Source organism: Bidens hawaiensis, unplaced genomic scaffold (genome assembly GCF_021521415.1).
Source record: "Bidens hawaiensis isolate Kalapana, Puna unplaced genomic scaffold, B.hawaiensis_p1.1 tig00013870_1, whole genome shotgun sequence".
Lineage (NCBI taxonomy): Eukaryota > Viridiplantae > Streptophyta > Magnoliopsida > Asterales > Asteraceae > Bidens > Bidens hawaiensis.
Genome location: NW_027492187.1, coordinates 511179 through 531779, shown reverse-complemented (window position 1 = coordinate 531779; position 20601 = coordinate 511179). Strand labels below are relative to the sequence as shown.

Here is a 20601-nt window from a genome sequence, read left to right as displayed (position 1 = left end):
GAAAGAAAAAATCAGGGCTTTACGCCTATAAGAAAAAATTCTTTTAATAGAATTACAAGTTGTGCGACAGCAAATAGCGTTATACAACGAGTTGCTTAATGCCAAAACTCTAAATTCTATATAGGAAGACGAAAGTCTAAAAACATAATCTATTCCTTTACAAACGGCTAAAGGTAAAGAAAAATCAAGTCTGTTGATCCCTGAAAAAGCATACATACGGCAAAAGATGAGCCACAATCATCTTCTAGTCCGGAAGCAAACGGCTCCAGTAAAGACGACTCAAATCCGTTCACGGCTGATAGTTTGCCAAAAACAATAAAACCACCTATGCACAAAAGGTGACATCCCCAGGAAATCAAAAAACAAGGTTCTACGTCATTTTTTATGGAGATCACAGAGGAATCTATAAAGACTGGGCTATTGTCTCAAAATACGTCCAGCATACAACAGTTCCCTACAAAAAATTCGGCTCGCTGTTACAAGCTCAACAAGAAGCCACAAGGTATTCAGCAGAATTCAGAAAGAAAGAAATACCTTTAAGGATTACCGTCTTTCCCATGCCTGTAACAAAAACAAAGAAAACCTCACCGGTTAGCTATTCAAATTTACCCTTTGAAAAAAGAATTAAAAAAAGATTTGAAATCCAAAATGAAGAAATCGATCTAATCAATCAAGACGAATTCCGATCAGTTTGGTCAAAAGCTAGGGCCCTTAGTCCTGAAGAATTTGATGTCGAGCACATATTCACAGAAGATAAAATGACAGAGTCTATACAACTTCTGTCTGGGAGCAGATCCCCATCTAGTTAATCTAGCATTTTCGGCTGGATTAATTAAAAATATTTATCATTCGGCAAACTTACAAGAAATCAATTTGTTTACAGAAGGAATGAAGAAATCTATAAAAACCTTCAGAAAGAAAATAGCAGCAGCAAAGATGCCAACATCTACATAGAATGTACCTCAGCACTTCCAAATTGGTATCAAGGAAGAAGTTTTTCCGCTCTACATGTGTTAGAAGTTGGAATAGCCAAAACAAGAAATGTCCAACCTTCCAAAATAATGGAAGAACAAGAAGACGTTAGCAATTGGATTTCTATTAGAATCAATGGATATCTAAAAATTCTAAAAACCCTTCAACAAATTACTGTTGGAAGTTTCAAAAAAAATCAATTACTGCAGCCAAAGCTGCGTAATTATTAGTTACAGTGGAACCCCTCTACATGTGCATGAAAAGCACGCCATAGAAACCATTGAACAGAGAATTATCTCCAGCCGGCTCGATGTAGGTCCTGCCACCAAAAAATTATTGTGTCAAGAACTAGCACGCATTATAGAAGATCATACATGTGAAGAGTGAAGAGAAAGTGACCTCCTCTCAGAAGAAATGATAGAAGATACACGTGAATTAGACCCTATACATGGGTATATCGATTAAAGAAAAGCAAGCATGTGAATAAAGCAAGCATCTAATTGTTATACTTCAATGGTTTTTACTCATTTTTCCTTAAATCAAAAAACTATAATTTTTAAATTATATTTAAAACAAAAATCATGACAAGATATCCGCACCTCTGATACCTGACCCAAAACCTAATTAAAACCCACAAAACTAGATCAGATGCCTAACCATACCCAAAAAACTAGATCGAAACCTAATTAAGACCGGTTATTTGATACCCTATTTCCTAGTATTGAAAAGTCCTTGTTTTTGGGGATTTTCGGATATATATTGGTTTTTATAAGGGGTTGCACCTTTTAATATTTTTTTTCGGGTAATTTTCAGGTAATATCGTGTATTGATTGGGTATTTGAAAAGCCAGGTTTTGGCTATTATTTAAACCCGTGGGTTTTATACCGGGTCTAATTCCGGGTACGGGTTTTGGTACTGACATACATATCCTATCCGTACCCTACGTGTATGGTTGGGTACAGGTTTGGGTATTAAAAACCCGGGTATAAAAAAACCTGGTTCGGGTTTATTTCGGGTTCGGGCTACATGAAAGTTGATACTACAAACGACCACTAGGCCCAAAACCTTTAAAAAAAAAGCCCAATCCACAGCCTAACCAAACCATCCTTCTAAACCCAGCCCAATAAACTTCCTGCAATAAACCCTAATCCAACACACCCACTTGACAATTCACAATCAGTGACCAGCAATGGGACGAGTAATCAGGGCACAGCGTAAGGGTGCAGGCTCCATCTTCAAGTCCCACACACACCACCGCAAAGGCCCTGCCAAGTTCCGAACCCTAGACTTCGGCGAACGACCCAGGCCGCGGCGCACCGCTTGCTCGCGTCACCTTCCGTCATCCCTTCCGGTACAAGCACCAGAAGGAGCTCTTTGTTGCCGCTGAGGGCATGTACACCGGCCAGTTTGTGTTTTGCGGTAAGAAGGCGAATCTGATGGTCGGAAATGTGCTGCCGCTTAGATCTATACCTGAAGGAGCTGTTGTTTGTAACGTGGAGCATCATGTTGGTGACCGTGGCTCCTTTGCTAGGGCTTCGGGTGATTATGCGATTGTTATTAGTCATAATCCGGATAATGGTACCTCCAGGTATATATATATATAGTTTAATTATTTAGGATTATTATATAGTTTAGTTTTAATTAGTGATGTTTTCTTCACGTGTGTTATTAGTCTCAACCGAATAACCAATAGGTTTGGTTGATTTTGTTAGTTTTTCGGTTTCGGGTAATTTCGGTTAGTAACCAAAAACGAACATGGGCTAAAACTTTGTCTTTAAAATAGATGAGGCGTATTTATAAGCTAAGTAGCACGGGAACGGATACGGGACTAGGAAACGGGGACGTACGGGAAACGGCAAAAATCAAAAATCTAAGATACGGGTACGACAAGGGTACGGCAAGATAAAATATAAAAAATTCCAAATATATTAAACAAAGTTCAAAATAGATATCAAAATATAAAATTCCAAATATATTTTATGTAAAATATGGATGAAATAACAAGATAACAAAATAAAGAAAATAAAAGCTAATTAATGGGATAGCTAATTCAGAAAAACAAATAAAAATGTATGTTCTCGGATTAAGATTAACAAGTAAAACAAACAAGTTACTTTAATTTATTTAAATCATTTATACTATGTACTATTATTAGAAAAAAAAAGGCGAATTGGAAAAGCATGAGAAAACAGACACAAACATATGAAATAAAATATTAATTTTATAATCTTATCACCCTCAAACTTGCTTTCACTCCAACCACTCACCGGAAGTTCTTTTCCACCACCGTTTCTTCTTCACCATCCATGGTTTAGATGTATTATATATAATATCCAAACATAAACCCCTAATATTTTTAGGAAACGTCTCGGAAACCTTTATGGTCCGTCCCCAATTACTGGAATCGTTCGGGAAACGTTTCGCTGGCGTTTCGACGGTGTTTCCGTCCCCAGAACGTCCCCGGGACGGGGACTCGAAATTCTCCGGCGTTTCCGTGCATCAGAGTTTATAAGTACATGAAGTAGAAGTTTTAAATACATGAAATATAGATATAAAACATGATATACGCGAGATGGAGGTATAAAAACTGGATGTATATGAAAATATGAATGGTACGGTTCTGTTAATTTTGGTTAAAAGAGGGATACAAAAAATAACCAATAACTGTTTTTCAGTTAATTCGGTTATTGGTTAATTTTGATTCGGTTCTGTTGGTTTTTTGGTTCGGTTCTGTTTCGTCAGTTTTCAGTTTGGCTAACAGTTCCATTATTACTCACTCCTAGATTTTAGTTTGAAGCTATATAGATGTTGACTAGGGGTGTTAATTGAACAAGCATAAAATCTAGAATCTTTTTATATGATTTTTAGAACATGTACAAACTACACATTGTAAAAAACATGAATACCTCATGCAGAATAATGGTCTTTACTAGATAGAATGGTGAATTGAACTTTTGCTTAATTGGAGCAACATTTTCCTCATTTAATACCAACATTAAATGTTAACTATTTGTTATGGTTTATTGACCTTTATACGCATTCTTGACGAAGAGTATAGCTGTAAACATTTACTATAGTCAGTTGTAGTTCTCTCATGGAGCCATAAACATTATTTATGCTTTTTGTTGCAATTACGAAAAGTATCTATAATGGATAGAGCCGCAGTCATGAGAGAACTACAATTGTTTATAACAAATGTTTACGCTTTTATCATTTGTTTATGAGGTGTTTATAGCAATTAGTTTGCGTTTTATGAGGGTAATTAATGAAAGTAATGTTGTTGTATTTCAGCTGTGGCTCTTTATACCATTCTGTCTTGGAAAAATCACTATAGCATGATGTGTTTATTTCTTTTATGATTCGTAGGTTTTACATTTTTATACAATCGAATTAGTTAGATTCTCATATTCTACCGCTTTGTTCTATGGTTTTTTCGTTTTTCAACTAGGGCTGTGCACGGTTCGTTTTGGTTCGGTTTTTAGGCAAAACCGAAACCAAAACCGAAGTCATTGGTTTTTTGAATATACAAACCGTTCGGTTTCGGTTTTACTGGTTTCGGTTATATTCGGTTTATTTCAATTATGTGTAGACATTGCAAAAAAATTGAAAAATGAATATGATAATTTTAAGCTTGTAAGAGTGTATTAGAGTACCACAAATATATTGAACACAAAAAACAAAATTAGACGCATGTTACCTGGAACCATGCTTATACAAAGTTGCTAGAGTAATATAGTTTAAAATTCAACAAAGTTCTTAACCAAAAAACACCAAAAAGTTTAGTTCTAATCTTCATTCATCATCTTGTTCATCTTCAAAGTTTAATCCCAGTCTTCATAATCTTCATCACCATTAATCGGTTCGGTTTTTTAAAAATGGAAAACCGAACCAAAACCAAAAATTCGGGTTTAAAAAAAAACAAAAAATTAACCGTCAGCTAATGCTTCGGTTCGGTTTTTTTGGTTCGGTTTTTTTGGTTAATTTGGTTTCGGTTCGGTTAATTCGGTTTTCTGCTCACCCCTACTCACAACTACTTTGTTTAGAATTATCTTGATTCAGTAGCTTTTGAGCAGACCCCTTGCCATCAAGTTTTTAACTATGTTGTCAAAGGCGGGCCTGGTAAACCGCATGGTGGTTTTCAAGGTGACTATCTCAGGAGAGCGCTTTGAGGCAGGCACTGTTGCAAAGAGGCGAGTCCGCGAGGGTTTTAAACAAATCAACCTCAATGAAGGTCGAGAAGTAACAAACCTGTTTTGCGTGCAAAAAACATCGCTGCTTTGTCCATTTTATATTTTATACGTTCTTTTCTTCTATGTTCTAACAGCGAGGCCCTTTTCTTTTTGACCAATACCTTAGTAGTGTTTATTCTTTGAGTGTTTTTGTTTGTTGGGCTTTCTTGAGATTTTTTACTTGCTGGCTTTTCTAGAGATTTTTGCTATGTTGGACTTGATTTTTTTGTTTTTACTTATTGTTGATTTTCTTGAGATTTTTGTTTACTCAGGCCATTTCTTTGCTATTACTTTAAATATACCAGTATGTGTCTGTGTTCAATATAGTTTATACGTTTTGTTTTTTCTACTAACGAGCATTAGTTCAAATTTGCTTTCATATGGAGTGCAAAACGTAAAAATTTAACACTTGTTAGTGGGAAGGATGTAACATGCAAGCTGTTAAAAACACTAACGGCATATTTGTTTTCTTTTGTTAGGTCTAGAATGAAACCTGAAATTTAGTATTCACCTAAAGAATAAAAAGTTGTAATTTACTTTGTATATTATTGGGAATTTCTTGTTCGTGCTAGCGCTATTTTCGTGACTTGCATCTTTGACAACACAGTTTTTTTCAACAGAAAACCGCAATTCATCTTAACTGAATGTGTAATTTGTAGGGTCAAGCTTCCATCTGGGTCGAAGAAAATTGTGCCAAGTGGGTGTAGAGCCATGATTGGTCAGGTAGCAGGAGGTGGTCGAACTGAGAAACCATTGTTGAAAGCCGGTAATGCTTATCACAAGTTCCGTGTGAAGAGAAATTGCTGGCCTAAGGTCCGTGGTGTTGCTATGAACCCGGTTGAGCATCCTCATGGTGGTGGAAACCATCAACATATTGGTCATGCGAGTACGGTTCGTCGTGATGCACCACCTGGTCAAAAGGTTGGTCTTATTGCTGCTAGAAGGACTGGGCGGCTCAGGGGTCAAGCTGCCGCGACTGCAGCCAAGGCTGATAAGTAGAGCCTTTGAATGGCGTTTGTTATCGGTTTTCATGTTTTTAAGGTTTTGATGTTTATTCAATTATATGACTGGTAACTATGTTATTATTGTTGATTTTTGTTTTGCTAATAACTGGAATTTTATGCAGATTTTACTAATAGAAAATCACAAAAGTAAACAATTTTTGGGTATTTTTGTGGAACTGATTGCATTTATTTTTCTAAAAGGCTGTGTGTAAAATCATTTTGGCCTTAACATGAAATGTCTAGATTCTGGCCTTGTACTATTGATGAACCAAAAACATAAATTCTTAACGTTAGGTGTTAGATATATGCTCTTAGTTTGATATTTTGATGGTAAGATTAAGTGTTATGGTTATGGGAAGGGGTGCCGCCCACCTTAGCAAGCAAGGGGCCAACTAATGTTACGACTACATGTTGATTGAGCGCTAGCCCTCCTCGCCAAAGCAATGGTGCCCGTTAGAGGTGCACAAATCGGGTTCAAATGGAAAACCCGAACCGGTTCCAAACCGGTTTTTATACACCGGGTTGTAAAATGGCACCGGTTCCAATCAAGAACCGGTTCGGTTCCCGACCCGAACCGATGCCCAGATATGCGAACTTTTAAGAACCGGGTAGGGTATGAACCGGAACCGGTTTTTACGTAAAAACCGGTTCCACCGGTTTTTTTTGAAATTTAAAAATTAGAGCCGTTAGGAACCGGTTCCAACGGCTATATAGCCGTTTTTGACCGTTGGAACCGGTTTTTTAACTATAAATAGGTTATTTTCTTACTATGAATAGCAAGGTTTGTTTGTTTACTTGTTAAACCACTTCCAAAACTATAAAACACACTCCAAACCACAATTAACCTTAAACCGACAACAAATGGCAACCAATGATGACGTTGTTATGGTGATCGAAACAACAAGATGCCCCGATGTTTGGGTTCATTACGATTTGTGTCTCATGACCGACTCACATGAGTTGGCATGTTGCAAATATTGCTCGAAGTTTCTTAAAGCAGGGTCCAACTCGACATTACGAAAACATACGAATAAGTATTGTCGAGAGAAAAGAAGATTGGAAGCTAAAAAAACGGAAGTGGGAGAGTCGTCCGGCTCTACAACCCAAAAATAAGTATTCCCGGATTAAAACGACGGACTTTGTTTTTTATGTTTTAGTTGTTATGTTTAGTATCGTTTATGTTTTAATAATGTTTGTAATAGTTTAAATTAAAACGGCTAGTTTGACTTTTGTTTGACCCTTCAAAAAAAACCCGTCGGAACCGGTTTTTCCGGATACGAACCGAACCGGTTCCAATTAAGAACCGGGTAGGAACCGGGTTGGACTGGTACTGACATACAAATAGGAGAACCGGGTACGATTTTCGGGTACAAAAATACCCAAACCGGGTATTGTTCCAACCGGGTTGGAACTGGAACCGGTTCCGGTTCGGTTCCACCAGTTAGGTTCCGGAACCGGTTTTTTTGTGCACGTCTACTGCCCGTCATTTCATCATTTCCGAAGAATTTTGATCGTTGATTGGTCGACTCATTATAGCCGTATTTGTAGCACTTTGCTAATATTTAATAACGTGGTTAACTAACCCATATCCAAAACATTTGTTTTTGGGTTTGTTAGTTAACGTCTCACTCGTACGTGACACCACTTTTCATTAATAAATTAACCTAACACACGGTCTAAAACAGCTATTAAGAAAAATGATTTTTTTATTATGTTCTTAGAATTATAACACAAATTATTATCTTTTCTTTAAAAGGAAATGACTTAATTATTTTAATACAAGCACATTTTTACTCCATTGTCACAATAATATCTTTCATAATTGGAATTTTAATAAACAAAAATGATTCTTTGATTAAATTTGAATGGTTCCATTTTCATACGAGGGTATTTATCTATAGACATCTTACTATAATTTATTTTTAAAAGAATATGAGAGAAAAAAAGAGAGTGAGTTGAGAATAAATCACATGAAAGGACGTGCTGGCACACATGCCACCAGACTCACAGCTTAATATATCTTGCATTCCTATGTACCTTCCTGCACAAGCATGCATGCAATCATTGAAGCTGTCTTTGTGCTACTTATAATTCCTTCAAACATTTCTTATTTTAACTTAGGTTCTTTAGATCATATAATTCACAAATTTGCTAACAATTAACAAGTCCGGCATTGGGGTTTTCAAATTATTGAATTTACAAATTTATTAGTGAATAATTTTGAACTTTTTAACTAGGATTGTAAAAATTAATTATTTTACCCTTGAGGATCTACAAATCTAGATTACGAAGTCGGGAACCTCTCGTTGAGAGGCATAAGCTGCTATCACTAGGCCAACTATCCAAGCAGACCGGCATGGCCGACTCTTGGGGTGTGCAAAGCGGGCGACCGGCCGGGGTACGTTTTCTTTGGGGGCACAATTTTTTTTAAAATTTCCGATGTTATATATGTTGAATACCCGAATGTTTATAATCATTATTTTTATATTACTCAAACACCTTTTAGACCAAATTTTTTTTGATTAACCAAAGAATTATAGGCCCACTAAAACTTGATAAAGGCTAAGTGCTTTTAATTAATCAATATAAGTTAAATAAATAGAACAAACGAATAGGCGCGATAATAGCAAAATCGACTTCGAAGACCAGCAGCCACGTCGACTTCGAACACCAGCAGTCACGGTAGCATATGAAAATATGAGTTTTTCTAAATTATAGTTATTATAATCCTATTTTCGACCCAAAATGTCTCAAGAAAGAATTCGCGGATTGGCGATGAAAGTTATCAAGAACGGAACATTAGAGAGCATAAACTGCGAAAATTTAATTCACCAATTTGCTATAAAAATGTTATGAGAGATTCACAAATCCTCAATTATCTATTAATCTATTAAGTGTGTCATAAACTCATTATAATATCATAATTTTCTAATTTTTATGTTTATCACTATAATTTTAATCGGCGTAATGAAAATGTGTTTACATTATTTATTATTTAGTATGTTAAGATTTAAGGGGCATATTTTTTTCGGCTCGGTCGAGGCACATGAATTTTCAGAGCCAGCCCTGCAGACCGGTAATGATTTTTATTCTTCCGAAGAGAAAATATAGTTATTTACTAGAATAGATTAAATCAAAAGGATTTTGTGGTGATGCGGTGGTCTTTGGTTTGGTTTGACTGTATTTGCACATGATAAAGGTAGGATAGCCATAAAGGATCACGTGGACATCTCATAAACGCCATTACTCTACTTTCTTTCTTTTTTTTTTTTATTATTTTTGGTTTCTTTTAAAAAACAAACAAGGACAAAAGAAGCACATAAATACATACAAAAGTAGGATTACAAACTGATTTACAGGATGTGGTCAAGCAATACCAAGGTGTGTAAAAAATTGTTTATTAATTGGTTAAAGATTTTAATGGCAATTGATGAATTAATTGTAGATTTAAAAGTAGTTTTAGAAATGTGTGAGTTAGCTAGTAGCCTGTCTTAAAATAACAAAATATTAGTATTATTTAATTATAAATTATAATTATGAAAAAATTACTTAAAATCATCCTTTAAATACATAATATCATCGATGTTAAATTACCATACTAGCCTTGCCAAACCATATGCAAGTTGAGTGGTGGGTCACCATTCTCCACAATCCAACTCTAATCCATATTCTAGATTAAACATATCCCAACACCCTTTTTTCCATGAAATACTCTCTTTTTTAATCAACCACTTTTATTTATTTAAAAGGGTTATTTTTTAAACTCGCATAAGTTTGCAGTTATATACTACACAACAAAGTTAAGAAAAAAGTTAAATATGATAACTATGAGAATCATATATATTTTGCTTTAACTATGATGGAAAAGACAGTTTAATAACAATTTACCCTACTATGTCAAGAACACGTTATGTATAACTGTATTATGTTGTTTTATTTTCCTTCTAAAAGACACATTTTGTCATTAAATGAAGTACTAAAAATGTGAATATATAAAACAGGCATAAAACTATATATCTTGCCGATTTATTTGGTTCACCTAATTTGCCACCATTTATATTCATTTGACACACCCTTGTATTTATTGCTCATATGCACTTAAAGCACTTCATATGATGTACTTAATAAGGTTGGTATTGTATAGATGATATTACGTAACATGATCATTTTGAATGTTTGGTATGTTAACATGTAAAGATTTTAGTATGCTATAAATAATGATAACTTTTTTTCAGAATAATACGTTAATCCTTTGATAAACATAATAACTAATTAGTATCAGGTTACAAAAATAATAAAGTTGCTCGTCGTGGAGGGTGAGGAGGCATCATTGGCCATCTCACCTTACCTAACCATCCGAAGCAATGCTCTTCTTTACCCTCTGCATCATCGCGATAATACACTATCAACCAATCCCATTTTTTTTTAGAAAAAAAAAAAGAAAATTAAATCTAGTTAACCCATAATGCTTAAACTAATGGGTGATTGTTAGTTTACGTGACAATGGCGTAACACGATAAGTAACTCTTGCTAGTTATTTCATAACACATAGCCGGATTAAAAACAAATAAACTCAATACACACCAATTACATAGACCTATAAAGTTAGTTATTTAAATTCAAACCTAATATTAAAATAATTACTAAATTTTACAAATCGAAAGCGGGTTTTGGGGAAAGGTGATGGTGGGGTATGTTTGTGTTTAAAGTTACACGCTTTTAAGCTGCAAACTCGAGGATTATAAAATTATTTTAACGCCACAATATTGTTTTTATTAATATTACACTGATTATGTAGTTTTAATAACTCATCACCGTTAAAAAGAAAAAAGAAAAGGTTTTAACTATTTAATACCAGGGTTAAGTTATGATAAAAAGATTAGTTTTTTTAAAAAAGATATGAAATAATCTTGTTCATTCATTTTAAAACTGAATGGTTGAGATTATATTAGAGAGATCATCAAGTGTAAAACAAGGGTAATGGTATAATAGAGATAACACATTTGTTGACTTTCTCTCTCCACATGCAAGGCACATGTCAAATACCCCCATCATTTTAAAACGGTCATAACTTTATTATACGACATTTATTTTTCAAAACAATTTCACCATAATAACGAGTGTTTTATCTTTTATATGAGTACCATATTGTTATATAAAAATAAAAAAAAAATGTGGGTTTTTTACAAAGTGTGTTTTACCAAAATTGTGTTTTACAAAATTGTGTTATACAAGTGTGTTTTATTTTTTCATAGTGTTTTTTGCATTGTGTAATTTAATTGTGTTTTTCATTATGTTTTTATTTTCATAGTGTTTATTCCATTGTGTTTTTCATAGTGTTTTATTTTCCGACGAAATTTCCGAAGATTTTTCTGGCAAGGTGGTGGCGGTGGGCGGCAGTGGGCGGTGGTAGTTGTAGGAGATAAGTGAAAATTTAAGTGGGTTTTAGTTAAGGGGAAAATTCCCAAAATAGCTCATTTATAAAATGTGGTTCCAATTTTGTCCCTCTAAATTTAAGTTTCCAACTTTGTACCTTTGGTATCTCGTCGCCGGCGACATGTTAGCGAAAACCGACAATGTGTTGACATAACATAACGTTGACGATGTGTTATGTTGTTAACATAGGGTAGCAGCGATGCGTTAATGTTTAAAGCAAGGGTTCCACTATGCGTTAGCTGATAACGCATCGCTGCTACCCTATGTTAGCAACATAAACGTATCTCGTCGCCGGCGACATGTTAGCGAACACATACGATGTGTTAACATAACATATGGTAGCAGTGATGCGTTGTCCACTAACGCATCGTGAAACCCCTACTTTAAACATTAACGCATCGCTGCTACCCTGTTTGCAACATAACACATCGTCAACCCTATGTTATGTTAACACATCGTCGGTGTTCGCTAACATGTCGCCGGCGACGAGATACCAAAGGGACAAAATTAGAAACTTGAATTTAGGGAGACAAACTTGGAAACACATTCTATAAATGGGTTAGTTTGGGAATTTTCTCTTAATTAAGTGGGTTTTTGAAATTAAATTAAATGAGTTTTCAATATTAAGATATTAGACAAAAATACTATCCTTCCTAGACTTCTTAGGATAATCAAACTTCTTATTTAATCTTTTAACTTTAATACCATATCCAAATTAATTTTAAAATGTCAATACATTTGTAACAATGAAAAGTAACAATTATTGATTATACCGGACAAGACACAAAGAACTAATCGTTCTCTAGTAAACCAGACAAAACATGTGAAAGCTAGATTAAACCCGATGAACAATTGTTAATGCATGTCGCCTTTCTTTGTCAGCCAACCGATTTTCAAAACCAAACTATCAATTAAACCGCTTCATTTGTCGTTTTGGTTCTTAAAACATTAAAAACGAAAATAGATTAAAATTAATAATCCAAACTATTATCAATTGATGGATGATTATCGAAACCGTTAATATAACCGAATCCGGATGCGGCTAACTTCTCTTTTTCTTATTTCATGACAATATTTTTACCTTGATGAAAATCAGTTCTTTTTAGCAACGATTTGAACTACTCGTGATATCTAAGTGAATCTTTTTTAAGACGAGATGTCAATTGTCCTTACCGATTTTGACGCTACAATTCTGACTCCTAGGAACACCATCAAGGATGAACCTCACCACTATGGGAAAACCCACTTGATGAGTCAGGTTTAGAATATGAGATCTTAAGAATCTCAAGTCTTTATATTATTGGACCAAAAGACCAACTGAAAACCAGAACCGGTTAATTGTCGTTTAAGGCAGTAGACCGGTCAGATAAAGTAAGATTATTAAGAAATATTAATATTAATTAATAATCATCCTAATGAGAAGATAATAATCTGAAAGAATTAATGAATTAATAATAGGGATGACGTAAGTAGAAATCATTCGCAATAAAACCCTGAAACACGGTATCACCTTCACACGCTGGACCATCACCACCATTCACCAAAGAGCCATTTTACTTATATTTAATTCCATACCAAAAAAATATATAAAAGCATTTGCAGTAGTATAACATGGAATATTTAGTCATCATATATGTTGAACAACTATGCTTCTCATTCCACCACTTTCTCTCTTCTTCACCAATTATGTAACAACGTCTCTTTTTCACTAATTCATTAACAGGTAACACATATATATATATATATATATATATATATATATATATATATATATATATATATATATGAATCAATTTAACCTCCTTTGTAATTTGTGTGTTGTTGGTCATGCGTGATCTGGTGAGATTAGACTAATGATGTTGACAACCTATTATTCATTCGTTGTTTGAATAATCATCTAACAGTCTTTATTACTTATTAGATGATAGATAATAAACCAACTGTGCGACTTTTTATTAGTAGTTGCGTGTGTTTTCTGGTGAATACAAGTAAATTAACCAACGAATGCATCAATTATATTTCGTCAACTTGAAGATATTTTTGGTGCCAAATTATTATTACTATTATCAAACATTTTGGTTTGATTCTATGGCTCCGCTTTAGCTCCATTTGTGTGTGTTTCTTGTTGTTGGACCAGAGATCTGGATTCACTGATTTTATTCTTGTTTATTCGTCTTTTGACTTTTAGCTGATCTTATTGTGCTCTGGTGTAAAGAACATGGTGTGTTACATGCCTTCATTGTTGCCTGCAACAAATATTCTTAGGTTTTAATTTTTGTATTTACTCTGCTGGCAATTTTTGGCACAAACATGTTTAACACCATGGAGTTAAACAGGTTTGGGTTTGGGCTTAACAGGTTAAACACAAGTAAAACCAGTTTTCTGAAAACAAAAACAGAAAAAATATTCCCCACCTGTTTAGTGGATGTTATGATTTGATTTTAGACTTTTATGGACTTTTGTTTTCAAATATGTTAAGGATTATATATTAATTAAAAAATTTATGAACGTTAGGCAACTTTTGTTTCACTGCATATTTGCTTTTTATTGTGTCCCTACACAGGTTCGTGTTTGGAAAAATGACACGATTAGTTATAGGGTCGTGTTTGTGTCTATTACCACAAGTAATGGTGTCTTACCTGTTATGCACAATCCAAATAAACTTGCATGAATTACTTACTAGTTGTATTTCACAGGTGTGTTGATGGATGAATTGGTTGTGTAGAAAACATTAAAGTGTTTGTAAAGAGATGAAAGCAAAATCATCGGGTTTAATCGTTGGGATATCGATCGGGGTGGTGATTGGAGTACTTTTGGCAATAGTTGGACTGCTGTGCTTTAGGTTTCACAGGAGAAGATCTCAGATTGGTAACAGCAGTTCTAGGAGAGCATCGACTGTTCCGATTCGAGCAAATGGTGCGGATTCTTGTACGGTTTTATCGGATTCATCAATGGGCACAGAGTCATCAAGAACATCCATTCATAATAATAGCATGACATCTTGGTTTGGTGGGCCCAGGAAGTCTCATGTGGTTGCAACTTCTGGTATTCTAGAGTATTCATACAAGTATGTCAAATGTTATTTCTTTAAGTTCTATATTCTTACGGTTTACTTATATGGAATTTGTTGATCATACAGAGATTTACAGAAAGCAACAAGTAATTTTACTTCTACAATTGGCAAAGGGGCGTTTGGTTCTGTTTATAAAGCTCAGATGAGCACGGGTGAGACGGTTGCTGTTAAAGTTTTAGCAACTGATTCAAAACAAGGCGAGAAAGAGTTTCATACAGAGGTACTGGTCAAGTCATCATCTTACATGCTTTAGTAGTTTGGTTAAATTGAATATTAAGCATCTATTTATTTTCAAAACTTTTTAAACATGATGTTTTAAATAATAGTAAGTGCTGATTTGCATTATTGTGTGTGATTTCTTTCCATGCTTCATAACATTTGAAGTAGCATATAGAACATATCTTGAGTTATGTTATATATCTTACTGGTATATATAAAAATGCTGAAAAGCGATGGTCGAGTATTTCCCAAACCGTATTTTCAATACATACAACCTTCTAAATCGAGGTATTAAAAAATTAAATTTTTACTGAATTAACTTGGTTTGTGTTATTATATATAACACAAGTTATTTATACCCGACTATAAAAGAATTGTACAAAATGTGTTTATGGCCGATCCAATTCCGCCACGTGGCAAATTACCCATTTGACCCTTACCCACCCATTATCCCATCACTATTCACATAAATTCTTAACATGTTGTGGTAGGTCTGCAATTTAGTTACTAGACAAGTGGATCAAGAATTTAGAATTTTTTTTTGTAGATACAGCTCAACAGATACTAACAAACCCTTGAGAAGTATCTTTTAAATAATATTATTGGTCAAAGTTGAGCTTTTTAGTTTTTACAACGTCTGGTTGAAAAGAAGTCTTTTTCCAAACCATACTTTGACTTTTAGGAGTCAAAATACTTCTTTTGTTGCTTCAGTTTAGTTTTCTCTTATTTGTATATATTTATTTTCAGGTTATGTTATTGGGAAGGTTGCATCACCGGAACCTTGTGAATTTGGTAGGATATTGTGCAGAGAAGAGCCATCACATCCTTGTATATGTTTACATGAGCAAAGGCAGTCTATCTTCTCATCTGTACAGTAAGTGGTCATATAACATCACTCCAATAATTTAATCATATTAATTAATTGCATAACCTTTTGGAATTCAGGTGAAAAATATGAATTATTAAGCTGGAATTTGAGAGTTCAAATAGCTTTGGATGTTGCAAGGGGATTAGAATATCTCCATGATGGAGTAAGCCTTGTTCTTTCTTCTATCTTTTGAGGTGTCAAAACGGGTCGGTTTGACCCAAAACAATCTTGACTTTTTCCCTATGACGATTCTAATAATACTGATTAAAGGCATCTTGTGTAGGCCTGTTAATGAACCGAACAAACATGAACCGCGCATGTTTGTGTGCATTCATGTAACTTTAATCGAACATGAACAATTAAACGAATGAGTTTTCTTGTTCGTGTTTGTTCGTTATGTGTTCATGTCCGATCATTAATACTTTAAATGAGCAGTTTACAAACGTGAACGAACATAAATGAACATAGACAAGTGAATATAAATGAACATAACTAAGCAAGCACCATAAAAGTAAACATAAATATCAATCTATTAGGGCTAAAAATAAATAAAAGTAGACCAAAATGTAATGGCTTCGAAAAAATCAAATGAATATATAAAACAAACAAACTTAAACAAAAGTAAAGTAATGAACAAAAAAACATAAGCGAAAGAACATAAATGAATTCATATGAAGTAACATAAGCGATCATTCACGAACATAAACAAACGAACAAAACATGTGTTCATGTCCGTTCGCTTATGAAATAAAACGAATGGTTTAATGTTGCGGGCCTAATATTGTGTTGTGACTTTCGACCCATATGACCCGTCTCCTTGTAAGTTAATCTTTAAATGTTACCAATTATGTATAAAAATAACACAAACACATGGATATGTTGAAAGATAAATTAGTCAAAATTGGTTGTTTAAATATAATGCTTATAGACATTTTTTTTATATAACTTCAGGCGGTTCCTCCGGTTATACACCGAGATATAAAATCCTCCAACATCTTGTTGGATGAGTCAATGGGTGCTCGGGTAGCTGATTTTGGGCTTTCGAGGGAGGATATGATTAATAGAAACGCCTCAAATATTCAGGGGACTTTTGGATATTTAGATCCTGAATATATTTCAACAAGAGCTTTCACTAAGAAAAGCGATGTTTATAGCTTTGGAGTCTTATTATTCGAGCTTATTGCCGGAAAAAACACCTCAACAAGGTCTTTTGGAGTTGGTTGACCTTGTAAGATCTCTCTATCTCTATCTTTAATTATTTTAAAAATTAAAATGCAACATGTTTTCTTTCAACTATAAACACATTGTATTGCATGGATATAAACAGGCATCATTAAACACCGGAGGGCAGGTTGGATGGGAAGAGATAGCCGATTCCCGACTTGATGGGAACTTTAACGAGCAAGAACTAAACGACATGGCAGCACTCGCATACAAATGTGTGAACCGATCACCAAGGAAAAGACCAGCAATGAGGGACACGGTACAAGTGTTGTCTCATATATTAAAATCCCGGCACAATAGAAAACAACACAAACGTTCTACATCGGATGTTGTGATTAATATAGGCCAGTCTGACCGCCAAAATTCGATGAATAGTGAACACCGTCGTGTTGAATCTATGGACAGCACAGCTGAGTCTTTTGACGTTTAGGGGTGTTTGGATTGTGGGTATGGGTTTTAAAATTTGGACTTCCATCGTAGTAGTGATTTCTGACTATAAACCGAAAACCAACTAAATGACTTGAATCTTTTTTCCTTCATTTCATTTGAATTTGTTTATTTGATTTGTTTTGTTTTGTGTAATATATTCGACTTACCAAAAACCGAGTATCCAAGGCACATAACTCAGGTTTTGGAGTGGTATCGATCGAGGACATTAGGATTCAAGCGAGTCTCTTTTAGTTTAACATTTTGTAAATTCAGATGTTGTCTTACGGTATATGTATATTATGATAAACTAGATGAAAATGAGTCGGGTTGTTAGAACTTGATCCATCAACTATTTGCCCATTTTTTCCATTTTATATAAAAATTAATATGAAAGAAAAACGACATTGATAACATAGCATTCTGTTTTATAACATAAGATTACAGATGGATTGAATGTGGCTCCATGTGAGTCTATTTTAAATAACATGTTGCATTGTTTGGCTCCAGATAGATAAAACTCTTCTGTGTGTTTTTGGGTATAAAGTACGTCACTAGTGGCATATAATACAAGTTAGTTATCAGTAGGCCTGTAAACGAATACGAACAAGGCATTGTTCATGTTCGTTTGTTAAGAAAATGTGTTTATGTACATTCCCGAACGAGGTTTTATTTTCGTGTCCGTACATTAAGAAAATGAATGTGTTCACGAACACAAATAAATTCGGCGGAACCTAGAGATTGAGACCGATGTATTCATCAATGTGAATAATAAAAGCCCGTAAACGAATCAAACGAACACGAATAAGGGCATGTTTACTTTATTATGGAAAATTTTAAGATCTAGAACTAAAAACCAAAGCAAACTAACAAGAGATAATCCATCTTGGAATTTATATTAAGATGTATCTATGCTTGTTATAAGATGTCACACACATGATTTTCCACGATCTTGAATTTAGTAGCGTGTTGAGAGAAAAGTTTTATAAACCTTTCCAAATAGTTGAGTAATATAAAGTACACAAATTTATTTCCTGCGAAAAACAACTACTTTTCTTTTAAAGGAGAAATGTAGATGTTAAAAACGCAAATTAGCAACTATTGCACATAATCAGATTGATCACAACTCTACCAACAACTTTTTAACTATTGCAAATTAACAACTCTATTTGAATAAAGTTGACACGTCATTTCTTGAATGCTTATTGAATATATATTGGATGACTAATTCAAATGCTTGATTTCTTATTTATTTTACATTTTTGAAAGATAATATTTGACTCAAATAAGTTCTTATTCCATTCATCTAACCAGATTGCTTAATTTATAAATTGAGAGCTCTCAGGGTCTGTTTGGTATAAGGTAATGGAATTGACGACGGAATGGAATGGACGTGGTAATGGAATGGACAAAGAATGAAATGGGTTATTACCATTCCAATGAAATGTTTGGTTACCATATGGGAATAAAATGAATCATTACTTTGTATTATTGGCATGTAAGAAAATAAATAAATAAAATTAAAATGGTAGTGAGTGGTGGTGGTGGTGGGAGCGGTGGCGCTAACGGTGGAGGTGGTGGTGGCGGTAACAGTAGAGGTGGTGGTGGGCAGTGATGACGGTGGGCGACGTGTGTGATGGTGGGGCGATGATTGATGGATGCGGCGGGTGGCTGGAGGTGGTGGGTGGCTGGCACTGATGGCGATGGTTTGTGGAGGTAGGTGGTGGTGGCGGAGGACGCCGATGGTGGTGATTGGTGGCAGTGGCGGCGGCGGTGGGCAGCGGTGACGGTGGGCGGCATGTGTGATGGTGGGGTGATGGTTGATATATGTGGCGGGTGGCGGGTGGCTGGCGGTGCTGAGTGGCTGCCACCGATGGCAATGGTTGGTGGCGGCGGTGGACGGCGATGGTAGTGATTGGTGGTTGTGGCGGTGGTGGGTGTTGATGTTGGGTGGTGGTGTTGTTGGGAGGGTGGTGGATGTTATGTAGGGAATGGAATGAAAAAAAAACATGGGGTATGGATGGAATGGAATTGGGGTATTTTAGAGGGAATGGAATGGACTAAGTAATGGGTCATTCCATTCCTTTGGTCAACCAAACACACTATTTTCCATTCCCTCACAATGGGTCATTCCATTCCGTCCTCAATTCCTGCATACCAAACACTACCTCATTGATTTAGCCCGGTTTGATCCGTTTAACCGTTACACGGGTCATAACATCTCAAATCGGTACCTACAAACCAAACCCTAAGCTTCTCCGTTCACCCCTTCTCCTATACTCCTTCGCTTCTTCATCTTATTCTTTAAATTAGGGTTTCAAAAACTGTTTTCTTGTGTTGGAAACAAGTCGCTATCTTGGAGACACCATAGGCTGATTCAGGTTGTTCTATCTCGAGGCCCGCTAAAGGAGGAGTTCCAGTCCATCTTCTCAAAATGGTATTGATCTTTAAATAAGTCTCAATCAACAACAAACTCTCCATATGATTCTTTCCTCCAATCGGTCGTCTTTACCATTGAAGGAATCAATTTTTACCTTTGTTTCTATCCATTCTAACCAGATCTTTCATTGATTTCGGATATGTCTTTGCTAATTGATTCGTTTGTATCAGTTTTTTCAAACCCTAACACTATATCCAGACACATCTATGGTGTTGGTTTGCTGTTGGTGAACTTAGAAGAGCGAATCACAAAAGTCATGGGTGCTGGTGATTGAATTGAAGATTCCAGTCTTCATTTGAATCTTTTCTGCCCCTACTCGATGATTGCTTCCAGATTTAGGTGTTTGTGTTATTGAACTACTCGAATCCAGCGTTATATATTATGTTCGTAACCCTGCATACTTACTACGGGTAAAGCTTGGCATACGAGGACAGAAAACACTTGAAAGCCTCGTGTAATCATTTTGATGCTAGACTGTCGCTATCTAGTCAAAAACAATTAAAACAGTTCCTAATCACCTAAGCAAGCTAGGGTAAGTAGGGTGTCGAACCACGAGGATTATGTGGTCAGTGTAACGTACAACCAATTTATAATATTATAAAGTAATAATGTGTAGTGCTGATCACACAAGCAAATAGTTTGGCTTTTAGAATGATTAAGCAATTTAACAAATTCAAGCAATTAACAAAAGCAAATCTCACCCGGGGTTC

The 20601-nt window shown here is 35.1% G+C and overlaps 2 pseudogenes across 2 annotated transcripts; both read left to right on the top strand.

The window, feature by feature from the left end:
• Nucleotides 1-2127: 2127 nt before the first annotated feature.
• Nucleotides 2128-6352, top strand: LOC143545203 (large ribosomal subunit protein uL2-like; annotated as a pseudogene). The gene is made up of 2 exons (XR_013137387.1): nucleotides 2128-2560; nucleotides 5861-6352. The product of XR_013137387.1 is annotated as a large ribosomal subunit protein uL2-like (transcript).
• Nucleotides 6353-14346: 7994 nt separating this feature from the next.
• On the top strand, nucleotides 14347-17541 carry LOC143545202 (calcium/calmodulin-regulated receptor-like kinase 1; annotated as a pseudogene). Its single transcript, XR_013137386.1, has 6 exons — nucleotides 14347-14708; nucleotides 14781-14934; nucleotides 15681-15807; nucleotides 15879-15964; nucleotides 16753-17029; nucleotides 17129-17541. The product of XR_013137386.1 is annotated as a calcium/calmodulin-regulated receptor-like kinase 1 (transcript).
• Nucleotides 17542-20601: the final 3060 nt, after the last annotated feature.